This window comes from Scomber scombrus, chromosome 3 (assembly GCF_963691925.1).
Source record: "Scomber scombrus chromosome 3, fScoSco1.1, whole genome shotgun sequence".
NCBI classification, from domain to species: Eukaryota; Metazoa; Chordata; class Actinopteri; order Scombriformes; family Scombridae; genus Scomber; species Scomber scombrus.
The window spans coordinates 14,268,514-14,284,815 of NC_084972.1; the positions used below are offsets into that span (position 1 = coordinate 14,268,514).

Sequence of the window (16,302 nt, forward strand, 5' to 3'; positions counted from 1 at the left end):
GTATGTAGGTGGTGCCCATGTGTGTAACTTGAGCCAAACTGTAAGCCATATGCCTCTCTCCCTCTGGTATATGCCTCTCTCTCCCATATGCCTCCCCCCCCCCCCCCCCGCGCCCAAAAGCAGACACACACACACACACAAACACGTACATTCTCATAAGCACACTTACATGTATACACACACACACACACATACACACACACAGCCTTCCCTGTACAAAAAAAAGCCCCTCCACTTCATTAGGAAAGTAAACACAAGTGCTGTCTGAAGTGGCTAATTAGAGACTAATTACTCCCTGCTCGTTACTAATGCAAATTAGATTACGCTGCTTAACTTCCTCGTGTCCACAACGCTGCTGTTAATTGAGGCCTTTTGAAATTAAATTACCCGCTAATTAGCATATCAAAACCATTAATTCTGAGCAAGGAGGAAAAAAAACAACAACAAATGCCAAGTTTTGCTAATGAGTTTTGCTAATTGAATATGTACGCTCAATACAGGGGTTTGTGCCAGGAATACCTATTCAGCTGATCAGCGTGCATGCGCATGTACGTGTGTGTGTGTGTGTGTGTGTGTGTGTGTGTGTGTGTGTGTGTGTGTGTGTGTGTGTGTGTGTGTGTGTGAGAGTAAGCAGCTAGACAGTAACACCATGCATCATAAGAGCAGCATATAATTAAAGGAACCATTCCATCTCTCCAAACGCTTTGTCAATATTTCCCTCTGAACGCTCGACTCCACTGATGTTCAGGGATACAGCAGAGACACACAGAGGGAAGTGTGAGAGGGGATGGATATTCATCTCATAAGAGGCAAAAGAGAGAGGCTGGCCACTGTATGTGAATGTGTGGAGTGTGTGTGTGTGTGAGTGTGTGTGTGTGTGTTGCAGTGGTATGTGAGCAGGGTTAGCGTCTGTCCAGGCTATAAGCCTTCTTTGAAGTACAGAACTCTGTCTCTCTGCTGCTCTCCTAAAGCCCCCAACCCCCTGCCAGCTCTTTCTTTGCATCCCCCCTTCTCTTTTTAACTGTCCCCTTTTCACCCCTACCACAATACCTGTCCAATTAAGGAAACACACACACACACACCGACACACATACATACACATTTTATGGCCACTAGCAGGTGAACAGCCCAATCTTTCCTTCAATCAAAGCTGAATCAGATTTTTTTCTTTCTCCTCTAACTGAATAGATAATTTGAAACTTTGTGGATTAGAAATGGTGAGGATACTCATGGTTGGGCCTATACCTGCTCATGAATAAGCCAGTAGACACGCATAGAAGCCAAGAGCTATTAGCTACTTTAATCTGCTGATGAAATACAAGATTCACACATCTAAAGATCCATCTCAGCTTTGCATGTAAAACCAGCAGAAATAATGTCATTCTGAACAACTCCCCTTTCCCTTTCCTAAATATCTATCCAATCAGAACACGTGAAAAGCCCCATTCAGGTTAGCCCTTATGAAAGTTTCATCTTATTACATTTTCCAACTTCTCATTTCATTATCCCTATAATGGCAAATGAAAAAAACGAACGGTAAAATTGAGAGGTAGCCATACAAAAAAATTAAATAACCATGATAATTAGATGTAAAGATATTATAATTCCTTTAACAGGATGCATAGAAACTGCTGCTCGACAATATTTGCCCTAATTGCTAGAATTATCATATTAACCAGTTACCATTTGAGTAAGTTGATTAAAAAATTGATTATTCGTCTATTTCTTTTAGGAGTTTCTTAATCAAAATCTAACATCCTTGAAAAATTAATTTGAAGCCGTTTCTTATCAGTTAATTAAATCGGGTTGGAAGTCATTTTTTCTGTGCGGCATGATTAGAACGGTTCTGTTCTCTTCTGTTCAGACACCATGACGTTAGAGGGGGAACTTTTCACTGTCTCATCAAACATTCACAACCACAAGAATAGGACTTCTTTGAAGGCCCGCCGCCTCTCTCTTTTTTTTCTCTTCCAAACCTCTGCCTTTCTGATAAATTGTGCTATACCCAATAGATCTTTCTTTCTCGTTAACACATTCTCATTAACGGACAGAGAAAGCGAAAGGAGAGGGGTGGGGGAAAGAGGGGAAGAGAAAGGAGAGCGGCAGGGAGAGACAGAGGGGAGTAGAGCGGGGGGGGGCTGAAGGGGGAAACAAGAGGTGGGAAAAACAGGGCAGGAAAAAGAAACGGAACCAATCGCAGCGATAAAGTCAAAGGGAGAAATGAATACACTGACAAATTTTAGCACACAATGAAGAAAATTAAATAATATAAAGACAGCGCAGACACTCACTCATACAACGTTGCCTGGGTGACAGCCTTGGGGTGGCCTGAGCTGAGACTAAACAACTAAGCCAGGAGCTAAAACAAGACCTGCAGTTACTACAGGAACAAAATGCCAGACCGGCCAAAAACAGTCCACGCTCACTCATTTCATTTTGATAATACTTTTAGTTATTTGAATGTTTTTTATTTGTCAAAAATAAATAAGTCTGTGGCAGGTGGAGGTGGAAATTGATTTTCCTGATATATATATTAGATTTCACTTCACACCGTATCAATTCAAATTTGCTGCCTTAAAAACGACACATCAGAGGGTGACTTCACCTCAGAAAACTAGTTTTCTATTTCTGGAAGAATACTAATTATAAAGCTCTGCCCCTGGGAAAGAAAAGCCCCTCTTGAAGGAGAGAGAGAGAGAGAGAGGTAGCGAGTCCATTCAGCGCTGGAATATAAGTTTGTCTCTCTATACTTCAGTGAGCAGCAGAGCAGAACCGAACAGATACAGTGCGCTCCACTCATCTGTCCATCCCCGACTCCTCAGGGAGGTAAGGGAGGATTGGAGGGAGGGAGGGAGGGAGAGGGGTTCAAAAAGAGAATTAAAAGGAGAATCAGTGAGGATACAGAGCAGTATGGTGAATCTCTGTGATTGGATAATGAATTGAATGATTATTATAGGCCTGCTAGTAAAGTTACGCAGACATTTGAGCTCGTCATCAGCCAATCAACACCCTCATTCATCAACCAATCAAACCCAACAACCCACGGGGGTGTGGGGGCTATACTATTTACACTTCCATCTGCCCCCCCCCCCCCCTATTTCTTTCTCTCTTTTTTTCTTACAACACGTCATTCTTTGGTACAGCTGCCCTCATCTTTCTCTGTGGGAGACAGAGAATTCTCAAAGCCACAATTACCGCACAGAACTATCAATTTCCCCTTCAATTAACCCTGTGGGAAGAGAGGGGGACGAGGGAGAGGAAGGAGAGAGCAAAGACATGGATGAGAGATTCAAATTCGGTCCAGGGTGCAGTCATGTGTTTTGGGCTGAGGAGTGAGAGAATTACACCTCCTAGGGATGAACTTGACCCTGCCACTGGAGGTCAAACAAGTAACTATACAGCAAAGGCCCCCTATCCTCATTACCAGCAAATAGGCCTAGCCAGTGTTCCACTAATGCAGACTGTATGTTAATAACCAGCGCTCAAACCGCAGCGCAGAGCTGTCGAAAGCTGCCCACTGTAAGGGAGAGATAGACGGAGAGGCACGGTGGAGGATGGAAGAAAAGAGAGGAGAAAGAAAAAGAACGGAGAGGAGAGGGGGAGGGATAAGAAGGGGGCGTGAGCCAGGAGTTGTGTTTCTTAGATCAGCGACTAAAGGCCTGCGCCCCGTAACAACGGACGAATGTGACGGCATGCCTGCTCTCTTTTCTCTGCTCCCCTCTCCTCCTCTTCTTTGCCTTCCCACCTCCTCCTCCTCCTCCTCCTCCTCCTCCTCCTCCTCCTCCTCCTCTTCCCTCCACCCACTCTGTGAGTGAACCCCTGGGGGAGCTGCTCAAACCAAACCCAGCCCTCAGCAAAGTTTTGCAGGCAAACTTTTTCACAAAGCCCCCAGAAGCCGTACGCCTGCCTGACACCACGAAGCATGCCATGATTTCATTGCCACTCACCCTCCCTCCTGTCCTCTTTTTTTGTACTTTAGTCATTCGTTCCTCCCTTAGTCTCCTCCCTCGTTTATGCTGACTACTTTTCGAGGCTAATGCACTGTTCCTGACTGACCTTTAGACAATGGAAACCTGCAGCGGCAGAAGTTGCCGATTAGGGCTACAGGTTGCATACGGCAGGGCTGACCTTCACTGGGCAAATGGGCATTGTGCTGTCTGCTAATCCAACAACCAATAGCTGCCTTTCAACCTGGTAATAAATGCCCTTAGTCCTTGTCGAACTAAAGGCTGTGTTTTCTCCATTACTTGCTGATTATAAATACCTCAAAAATAAGTCTCATACTGGAAATAACAATAATAAAGAGGGGAGGCAAAGCAGAAAATTAACAGTTATAATTTCTTTCTCGTCATTTGTTGTTTTGTCAGAAGATTGTGGTTAGTCTTTTTTGGCACAATCTAATTTAGTCCAGGGACAACTAGGTGTGCAGACAAAACATTGCATTCATGTTTCATAACAATAACAAGATGGAGTGAATACAATTTATCGTAATCCTACACAGCTTTCTCACATTTAATACAATTCTTTGAGAGAGTAAAAGAACACATTTCAATAAGTTTTTAGGTCAGAATTATGAGTGTGAATGTACTATTCGTTCAGTGGGCCCATCTTTCACATTTTCTGCCTCTCATACATGAAATTCACTGGCATTCAAGGAGAGTAAAAATATTTTACTCAACAAATAGATTTGAAAGGAGAGAAAAAATAATATTTGAAAGTTTTCTTTTATCACTGAAAATATTTCAATTATGTTTTAATTTGTTATTAAACTAAAGGATTTTTAGTCATTTTAACACACTCACAAAGAAACCCTGCTTCTCAGAGACTTTTTGAGAGGGCTATTGATCGACCTTGCACTGAGTCTTGCTATTTCTGTCATATAGAATAAATTATTTCTATTGAAACAGGGACCTGAGGAGAGGTAGTGAATGTTGGAGGTAAACTGTGATGACAGCTTGGATGTAATGAAGAGGCTGAGGGAACGCAGAGCTGTGATAATTAGAGACAACAGGCATGACAGAGAGAGGAGGAGAGAAGGAGAGCACAGACGGGGGAAAGAGTAGATGGACGGGAGAAAAGTGCAACGGAGTAGGAGAAAAGAGAGACGAACGAGTCTTGAGTCCTTCACAGTGAGCGACTATCGGAGCTCCGACAGGGAAAAGAACACTTTCCGACCAACCACAGACCAGAAATCAAGGCAGCCCTGGCAACTGCAGGCACGCATGCTGTGCGTGTGTGTGTGTGTGTGTGTGTGTGTGTGTGTGTGTGTGTGTGTGTGTGTGTGTGTGTCAGTATAGCCTTCTGAGTGACACACAAACATCTTTTCCGATACATTTGACAACTCATTCAAGGAGTGGTGTTAGAAAATACAAAAGCTCTGTAGAGGGAATTGACAGTTTGTTGCAAACTAAATTAAAAAGGACTGATGAAATGTTCTTTTTTAGTTCACAATTTGTTTGGTTTACTGTAAGTCTATAAAAAATTCTCTGAGGAAGGAGGAAAAGCGTTGTTTTAAAACAGCGTTTAAACATTGTGTTGTGCCTTTGTAGATACAGTGGAACTGTAACAATGCGACAGCAGTATATTTCAATGATGTTTTTCCCTTTTAATCCCGGAAAAATGAATTCTAATTAATTGTTTTAAAATTTGTTATGTTAAAGTTGAAAAAAAAGAAACTACTTGTAAATAAGAAAAACAATTAAAAAAAACTTTTATTTCTTGACATAAAATAATTTGAACAGTATCACATGCAGCCTTTTAGAATAATCTGAAAATTAACTGTGCTTTAACAGTGAGCCAATTTTTTTGCTTTTCAACTGGTCTCTTTTTGTTTTTCAGTGCTCTGTGCTTTCTTCTCCTCTCACCCCCTGACCAGCATTCTGCCGGCAAACAACTAACGCTGCTTCAAAGGCCAACGGCCCACAACGCAAACACACACACACATACACACTCTGCCTTCGCTCTCCTCAGAAACATGAGAGCTGGCTCTAATTCACAGGCTGGTAAAGCTGTGGTGGACAGCAATCTTGATCTGGCAGGATTAGGCTACTTTTATTTCCCTGAGAGCCACGGGGAGGAGGGGAGGAGAGGTGGAGGGAGGTGGGTGGGTGTGTAGATCGGGGGGGGGGGGCTCAAATCCTTCTACAAATGTCAGACAACGACCAGTGACCAGGTGCTGGAGAGATACACACTCATACATGCACACACTCATAAACACTCCTGATAAAATAAATAAATACAAACAAAAAGTGCCATCCAGAAAAGAGACTAATCACTCTCTGTCTCATCATTCGGAGGAAGAAGGGATGTGGGGGCAAGAAGGGAGCAGAGGAGGAGGGAGTGAGGGAAGGAAGGAGGGAGGGAGTAAAAAGAGGGAGGGAGTGGGGAGTGTGTGTGTGTGTGGGGGGGGGGGGGGGATTACACAATTATTCAGATAACAGCTGGGAATAATCTAGTGGCAGATGTCTCTCGGTCAACAATGCCCACCACACACAGGCGTGCATGTGTATGCGCATACACACTAACAGAGTTTCAATGCCCAGCAAACAGCCAGAGAGTGAAAAAACAGCCACTGATGTACCAAAGCCAGCTATTCAACACTCTGTCTCACTACCGCTCTTTCTAAATGTTTTTAAAGTTTTATTTTAACCCTAATGCAGACAATACCATCTATGAAAATAATGACGTTTTCCTCTCAAAAATGAAACGTCTAAAAAATACACACAAGTTGGGAAAGTGACGACCTGTTTGCTTTTCTTCTCCGACAGCCGTCTGAAAAACAGAACCTAAAACCTGAGGAATTCTGTCCGAGGCAGAGAGGGGTGCAGGGTCACCCGGTGATTGACAGTTAATTGTAGATTGTAGTTGGATGTGCACACTCACACACTCTCACACACACACACACACACACACACACACACACACACACACACACACACACACACTCACACACACACACACACACACACACACACACACACACACACACACACACACAATAAGTGCGCACACATGCAGAGCGCAGCATCCATCTCGTCTGTGAGCGATCTCTAAGACTCCTGATAGTGGCTCTGGCAGTCGCCGTCCTCCCCTCCTGCCTCCCCCTTCCCCTGCGCCTCCCTTCTCTAAAGGGCCACTATAGAAGCCATAGAGTCCGCTCCCCACTCGGCAAAAACTGTACAGTCTCTTCACCTTGAGAGTTACGGCAGAGCAGAAAGCAGAAGAGCAGGAGGAAAAAGACAGACAGAGACACTGACAGCATGTAGTCTTTGCTACGGGCCAGGTCTTTATCATATTTACTTCTGAAAAGATTCTCTAAATACTTGTTCACTTCGATATTTCTTTTCTACCAAGAGTTTGGGAAAACTAACTTCCCAAGCTCTATTCCCTTCAAACAAATCTTCATGTGAGTTTACATGCTGCAGAGGAGGAAGGAAGGGCGGTCCAGGCAAGTGTTGAGAGCTCTGTCAATCCGTCAACCCAGGCAGCCTATTGTGATTTGGTTTAGCACTGGTTAACAGCTCGTCCTGTCAGGGGATGGATCATCCCACGGCGCCTCACATGCTAATAGCTTAAGTAGGCATCCCATGTCCCCCGGAACTAATACCACAAATACTAATACCATAAAAGAGCAGTGCACGCCAGCGCTCCAGCCTCACTTTCGCCTGCGTTAGCCAACATCCCGATACTTTACGGATTAGAAAACATAATGAGATGCATTTAAATGGTTATTACCTCTCCCGGTCCAGGATGGCAAGGAACAGGGACAAGAAGGGAAAAAACTGCATTGCTAATTTCCTATCAGCATATGTTAATGTACAATCATCCTTGTTGAAGCAAAATATTCTGATGCAAATCACAAAAAAAAAAAAAAAAACTGCAATAAGTCAGATTAATGATAGATCTGATAACTGCACTTGGGAGTCAACTTAAAATGAAAGGATCAAACTCATGAGAAAAGAGAACTATAGAAATCAAACTGAGGTATTATTATTTGTCACAGTTTACATCAGGAGCTCATCAGAGTGTAGAGGTGTAAAAGTATTTGGTGGTTAAGCTTTGTGCTTAAGTGGTTTGAGCTCAGTCAGGTTGTGGTTGAGTTTATGGACCTGGATGTAAATCCCTGTGCGCTCCTCCTCTTGTGTGAATCTCAGCATTTTATCAGAGCGTTTTCTCGTCCGCTCGGCAGATTTTACCACCACAGCACTACGGGCAAACGAGCGCTCAAGAGCCGTGTAACGCCTCTCTACAGTCATATGGTTTATGAAATGTACAAAATGTGTGTGTGTGTGTGTGTGTGTGTGTGTGTGTGTGTGTGTGTGTGTGTGTGTGTGTGTGTGTGTGTGTGTGTGTGTGTGTGTGTGTGTATGAGAGTGTGTGAGTGTGCGTGTGTATCCATAAGGCTCTGAGTCTTGCGCTTCACAGCTGTCACCTACCCTTCACAGCCATCCTTTCAATACACATTAAAGCAGTGCTGCAGAAAGTTTAGTCACATTGTTGTTCTGAGAGAAGCTTTCCACTGATCTGCTTGCTCGGTTCTCCGCTCGATTGACAGCTGCCCTGTCAGTTTGTCGCAGCACTTTAGAAAACACCAACGGCTCTCTGATGAAGTGCTTACAAAAGGTCATAGGGTGGAGGCGATGGAGAGGAGGGGAGCCGACTACTGAGAGAGGGAGGCAGGGGAAAAGGAAAGGGAGACGGGTCAGAATGAAGGAAAATCCATAACACAAATACAGCTGTCAGAAGCAATGCAGAGTTAGCAGGGGACACAACGACCGACGAGAGCTTTTTCATGAATATGCTCTGTTTGAACACAACGGGCGTTCTCTCAGTTTACACAAAAACACCGCTTGTGTGTTTTTCTACGACAGCTAACCGTCTCGTGTGCGCTACCTGGCTGTGCCACTGACCTCGTGATCCTCCATGACTCTTTCTCCCTGTCTGTGAAATCAAACTTGAAAGCCCCAACTGCCTTACTTCACGATGTGCTCTCATTCCACCAGACTCAGCCCTCCCCTTTAGCTCCAGCTCTCCGCTCCAGCCATGGCCTCAGGTGCCAAGCGCACTCTGGAGAGGCTGATCTAATGCTTCCCCAGCTATAATGACCCACGCCTAAAACCCTCGGACAGTCGTTTTCCCTCGCTTCTACCAGCCATTCACTCAAATGTTCTATCTCTCTCCTGCCCCCCTCCCACCCCCACCCCTGCCCATAGGAAACAGTCCCTTCCGCTTTGAGCTGTTGGGTCACTCCTTCCCACATCCATCAGCTGTTAATGGGCTGGTGCTCTCTGGAGCTAGAGAAACATCTCTGAGCCGACCTGCCTCACAGCCACCCCCCACACACATACATATATATACATATATATATATATATATATATATATATAAAAACTTCGGAAATATCTCATATAAAACACAGGGACCACAGGCTGAACTACTGTGTCAGCAAAAATGATTACCTTATCAATCAGAGGGAATACATTTTAGAGAAATAAGCTGCGACTGCGAGTGGGGCTGCTGTCACCACATATGCAAAGACAGCTCTTTCAAAAGACACAAAAGGAAACAAAAGACAGTAGAACATACTGCTCTGTCTCTCTCAGTTGGTCAACTTATTAAAGACCTCTAAAGGCATCTTACCGCTTCCCTCCTCTTTCCTCCCCTGCTGTCCTGCAACTTCACAGTACAACACTGCCTTCTGACCTGTCATAAAAACACATCTCATCTTTGAAAAATGTGTGGGATACACACACACACACACACACACACACACACACACACACACACACACACACACACACACACACACACACACACACAGAGACACACACACAAGTATTCAGCCCTCAGCTTCTCCTAAATAACAGGTTCAATTAGAACCACATGTATAATCAGACCTCAGTCTAAAGCAATGTGGCGGCAGTTTCACTGTGCAGTCAATCACTTCAATACACAAACAGAACATTCCCCCACTTGCTGGCTGCCCATGTGCAATAACACCTTCATTTAATCTATTAATTTGTCAATTATATTTCATTAAGTTTTTTTTTAGGAGGTAACAAGCAATAATTGCTATTTTAATAGCATATTCAGTGATTGCGTATGGAGTCTTGTGGATTTTTTTTCCATCATTTTTGTATCACTGAAGAAAGGAACAATTTTATTCTGTGAAAATCAATGATACACTTAATTAAAATGTGTTTCATTTTACCACAAATTGCACAATTGTTACAACCTGTAGAAGATCTTGTGTTCTTTTCCTACAGTGTTTCCAGCACACATGTTCAGTTCAAATGCGCACACGCTGCAATAGCAGCAATTTCAGGACCCACACTTGAAATAATTTCATTTAAAAACATGCTTTCGCTCCCTGAACTGAAACTTTCTTTTTTTTTTTTTTGCTTTCCTCAAACCCCATCTAAAGGATATTGAAAATTTAACCATTTCAGCTTTTAAGCAGGTAATGCACTAAGTGCTACGATAGAAGTAAATCTGTGAGTATCTATCCCAGGTCAAACCCTACATGTATAGCAATGTTGTATACGGATGCTCTTCAACATCACTTTGGAGCCAAAAGCCCACTCAGACTTGTGGGTTTGGGATAGCAGGAGGGCTTTAATGAAAAGAGCACAAGAGATGGAGAGACGGACAGGCGAGCCATCAACACTACCGACGCACAGGACATTTAAAACTTCAAATACTGTCCATTTTCACTCAAGCAGGACAGGTGAATTGAGAAAAAAGCACTCTCATACACACACACTCCCGCACTCAGATATATACACTCTTCCACACATACGTTCACATGTGCTCATGCTGGAGGTAAGGACTCTCTGAGTGAGTTTATGGACTAACACAATCATGTTGGTGGCTTTTAATCCTGCTGAAGGGGTTTTAAAGCGCATGAGATTCATAGCCATTATTGCCTGTCTCTAGACGGTCTCATACAAGGCACATAGTCACACCGCAGTGCGCAGTCACATACACAGGACCAAGCTGAAAATCATCACATAAGTATGTGTCAGTAAGCATAACAAAAAACAATCGTCTGGTGGAGAAGTGAGAGAGTCTGAAACTGATAAAAATCGTTCTCAGCAGCACATGAGCAACTCAAACAATGAAACAAAACAGGACATGGAAAAGACACAGCTGTCGAGAGGAGGAAAAAAAAGCAAAAGGAAAAGTGTTGAAGCAACTCAGATGAAAAAAGGTGGCAATGCTGAGGCAAACACACACAGACACGGACACACAATAGCCGACATAGAGCAGAGAGAGTCAATCTGTCTCTGACACCTCTGGCTTCCTGCACACATACACTCTTTTTTTTCCTCCTCAAATGACTACTTCTGCCTCTCAAATACTCTTTTGTTTCATACTCTCCTATTATATTTTCATGAAAAGCCTGTCATTGATATGATAACTTATTAAGGAGCATAGTCCTACATATAAATGATAAATTCACACTGTTAGTAAATGCTACAATGTCAGAATAGAAAAAGAACTCAAAAAGATCCATTCCTCTAGACTTCAACAGCGTCTCGCTGTTCTCCCTGAGCTGCACTGTTCCTTTTTGAGGTTTGCAAGTGACTATCAGCGAGGCCATTTCAGGAAAAAAAATTACAAATGAGTAATTTTATAAAAATTGTTAAGTTATACCAGGAACTCTAAACATCATTCTTTAAACTGAGACATCCCAGCTGCTGAGCCTTCACTGAACCAGAGGGGAAATTAAACAGCTGAAAGAACATGCAGCAATAAGAATCGTAATTGTGGAAAGAAGTCATAATTGATTGATTTATTTTAAAATATTTCTGGGAAATCATTTTACCATTTTAAAATATTAGACAAGTCTATAGAAAATATTTATCTAAGATGAACTGAGACTTAGTGCCAGCTTTGTGTTAATTATTTTGAAACAATTTAAAAATGGTTAGGGTGTGCTGATATACATATAAATACATAGATTCTATTATGTCCTAGCTTAAATGAACAAATTAACCCATTTTTAAAATTCTGATCTAATTGTCATTATTCAAATAAAGCGCAACATGAGGATGAATGAACGCTGCACTGCAAATTAAAACATTAAAGTGCTTTTTATGCCTTAATGTATATTTCCTGAAGCACAAAGTAACTTTTCATATTTTAATTCGACATATACTTCACGGAGCTTACAGCCACCACAAAATACCTGCTTTCCTGTCTCGACACCACAAACGTGACAAGGTCATAAAAAAACGTGATGAAGAGCCTTTTCATTCCCGCTTGATTTTCTATTAAAGTGCAATTAAAAGTGTGTCATCGCGTCGCGGAAATGCCACCACAGAGGGACAGGAGGGAGACACAACAGGAGAGAGAGGACACAGTAAATAAAATTCATTATGCCAAATGCCCCGGCGCCCATCAATCAAGGGGTAATAATGCCCGTGTCAGGGTGTGCACCCACACGGCCTGTATGCTTTTCTTTCAATGACAGACAACTAACAGCAATTAATTGTCATTTCATCTCTGCCTCCTTTTTTTTTTTTTTTTTTTTGTCTACAGCTTTCCATCACCTGACGTCTCTGTGACATGCGTGAATATTAAGGCTGATGTTTGATATTTGATGAAGGAAGTTTTATGACAGTGGAGGGGAAAAAAGAAAAAAAGAAAAGAACAACTGCAACTAATTTATTTACAACAATTAAGTTGTTGTTTTTACTGTGCTGCTCAGTCTAACTGTGTGTCACACGCAAATAAAAAGCAAATTTAAAGTGTTTTCATTTCATTACAATATGTTATTATTATAAAAACACTGTCCCGGTAATAAGCTTTTTTCTTTGACTCTATAGGAAAAAAAATCCTTTGTGGTGCAGGCCTCCTTTCAGGCGGTTTATGACTGCAAAAATAAGGGGAAAACATGGGTCATGCAGAGGTTTTGGTATAGACTTCAAACCCCCTCAATTTGTAAATTTATGATATTGTCAAAGCTAGGCCTAAATATGTAGAAATAAGTTTTATATTTTATCATCAAAGGGATAAGCAGCGTTTGATGAAATCCTTCGAATTTATGAATTGTGGAAATCAGATTAAGACGCATCACCAATGATCTCTGTGCAGAAGCCTGCAGGTTAGATCCGTCTGAATATTCACCGTTCAAACTATATTCAACCACAAAAAACTATCAAACTTTTAACCGACCTTCTACTAATACGTTCATGTGTAGCTTATATTAATGTTTATCATTATGTTGATGATTAGTATTATTTAAACCGGTAACATTGCGTGAATAATACAACATCAAAACTCAGTGAGGTCACACTACGCGGTTCAAATTTCAAAAGTCAAAATCGTTTGAAAAGAAAGTATTGTTCCTCTGACCTATTGACAATGTCCACAAGAAAGCTTTTTTTTCTTTTCTCAAGACAAGGGCTCTATTATAGGCTAAGCAGTGAGGGGTGTAATGCCCCTTTTTGTATTTTTAAACGGTATTGTTTAATGATCAGAAACAAAACAAATTAAAAGAAGGCAGAGTGGCACGGTTAACCAGGTCGATGACAAATAATTGATTCTCAGACTGCTGCGTAAAATTATCACCACATAACCCGTGTCGGTGTTTATTATCAAATCCCTTAACAGGAGTTATTAACACAGGACGCAAAGTTAAAAGTTTGTTGTTTCCACTGAGATCCACTCCCGACATCTTAGTCCTGTGACCTGCGAGGAAAAGTTTCTGTTGTCTCAGGAGCGCAGACACCTCTCAGCCCAGCAAACTTTACGCCTCCATAACTTACGAGAGCTGAAATAAAATGCTATTAAAATAAATGCCGATTGAAAAGAAAAATGCACTCTCTGTACGTGTGTGTGTGTGTGTGTGTGTGTGTGTGTGTGTGTGTGTGTGTGTGCGTGTGTGTCTGTGTGTGTGTCTCTCTCTCTGTGTGTGTGTGTGTCTGTGTGTATAACACGTGTGAAAGTGTCGAAGGGGACGAGAGAGAAACTTATTCCGACGCCCCACCGTCGATTTTTTTTCTATTGAAGAAACTGAAAAGATGAAAAAAACCTACTTCAAATAGGATTTTTAAAACGTGGCTGACAAGTTTTTGGTGCTCAAGTACTCCAATGAAAAGACTCGAAAAGTTAGAATGAAACATGGACGGAGGGAAGTCTGAGAGAAGACAACTCCGAGTGCGCCCGCTGTATAATACACCCTTTAATTCTCTATTATATTATTAAGCTGACTCTCACCAACACTGTGCGATAAAAAGTTGAAGTTCAGTGTGGGGGTTTTTTTTGCCGTTCGGTAGACTAATGTGTGTATGAGAAAGTTTCAATGGAAGCACAGAGTGAGGAAAGAGTGAGGAAGATAAAAGAGGGGAATAGAAAGTGTAGATAATGCATCAACCTGTTCTCTTGTTTTCTGAAGAAGTCAACTTTCACGCCGGTGGTTGGACCATGTGGACAGCCCCGCTTCTGCTCCTCAAGCCCCCGCGCGTCCACTCTCTCTCGGCGACAAAGGGGACACAAACCGACGGGACGAAAAAAATGTATAAAAAAATAAAAAAAAAATGTAAAGAAACAGAGAGGAGAGGAGAGAGAGACAGAGAAATCTAGGATCTAAGACCGCACCGGCCATTACTTTAAAACGACAAAGCGTGCTCGTTAGTCCTTTCCTTTTCCCTTTTGTGTGCGTCCTCTCTCCTCGGAGTGGCCCCTCTGGAGTGAAGTCAGAACAATACTGCCGCTAAAAACTCTGGCACTGTGCGCAAGTTGCCACGGAGAAACGAGCGCAGCTTCTCGTCTTGTTTTGATGCGTCCGCTTCCCCCCCCGCTATCTCTTCAAGAGGCTTATTCAGCCCGTATAACCTCTCCACCGGTCCGCACTTTTTGGCATCCCGTCTGTTGCTTGCTCGTTCGCTGGGAATCAGGGTTGAATCACTGGGGCTGTGTGTGTGCGCGAGTGTGGAGTGTGTGTTGCGGGGGGGACAGTTTGCTGCGCTACCGTAATGCCTCTAAAGCAGGTGCGCGTTTTCATCGCTGCCCCTATCCTCGCAAAGCCCTGGCGCACAATATGAGCCGGTGAGAGGTATCTCTCTCTCTCTCTCTCTCTCTCTCTCTCTCTCTCTCTCTCTCTCTCTCTCTCTCTCTCTCTCTCTCTCTCTCTCTCTCTCTCTCTCGTGTGTGTGTGTGTGTGTGTGTGTGTGTGTGTGTGTGTGTGTGTGTGTGTGTGTGTGTGTGTGTGTGGATGAGGGGAAGGCACTGATCTTTTGACCTCTCTTTGCATCCCCGGCTGAGTTGTGCTATTGTGGAGGCAGAGAGGAACAGATGTTAGACTGCATGGAGCTCAGAAACCGTCAGAAACAAAGCAGATCACCCAAACAGAACTAGTCTACTATTAAACACTTGCCTTTTCCACACTTCTGAATCTCATAAAACTGTTTTTTCAGATTTGCTTTATTGATAAATAAAATACACAGCTGCCTCTATAAAGCACAACACAAAAGTTACAAAAAAGTATAGGCTACAGAATGTGAATAAGTTACATTTTTACTCTTGACAGACCTTACTGTAATATAACTTTAATCACTTTCATATTTCATAGCCTATATTGATCAATGCCAAAAAGATTTATTCCAATCCAAGCAATGCTCTATTCCACAAATAAAAAATAGGTGTAAAAACTATTTAAATGGATTCACTTTCCTTGCAAATAGACAGTTATATTGTGATTGGACAAATTTTACTGTCTGCCTACCTCACTATGTCCTTTATGTATTTTGGAAGCTTGACAACTCCTTTTGCAGAATTATTACCACCTTCCCCCTCAAACCGCCACATTCATTTACTAATTGAAAGCATAATCAGTGTTGAGATTACTGTCTCAGATGAAATTTGGAAATTACATCATACCTGTCGCAGCAAAAAAAGAAAAGAAAAATAAAGTAAGGGGGAGAAAAAAAGAGTGCCATAACTCAAAGGAAGATCTTGGAATAATTTGGCGTTAGTCATTAAAAGGGATTCTGCTTTCCTGCCTTTTTTTCTCTCTATCTAAGCTTTTACCATTGGAAAATGATGGCAGTCCATCACAGCAGCACCCAACAATGGGCCATGACTGCAGTAAATCACAACACGTTCATTAGTGCGATCAATACCACTAAAAATATGTGTGTCTGTGTGCAAATGTTTATGTGCGTGTGTGTTTGCATGTGAGTGTGTATGAGCGCCCATATTTTTTTTTAACTCACTCACCTCTCCTCTGAGGCTGACAAATTTAGCCGGGAAACACTTTGTAATATGCCTCCAATAAATCTCCTGAAGGACTGACGG

General features: G+C 42.4%; 1 protein-coding gene across 1 annotated transcript in view; it reads right to left on the minus strand.

Moving 5' to 3' along the window:
* foxp4 (forkhead box P4) overlaps positions 1 to 14,851 on the minus strand; it is an 88,204-nt gene extending 73,353 nt beyond the window's left edge. Inside the window, exon 1 of the mRNA XM_062415566.1 lies at positions 14,381 to 14,851. The gene's annotated coding sequence lies outside the window, so the exon portion shown is untranslated. The remainder of the gene's footprint in view (positions 1 to 14,380) is intronic.
* Positions 14,852 to 16,302: the final 1,451 nt, after the last annotated feature.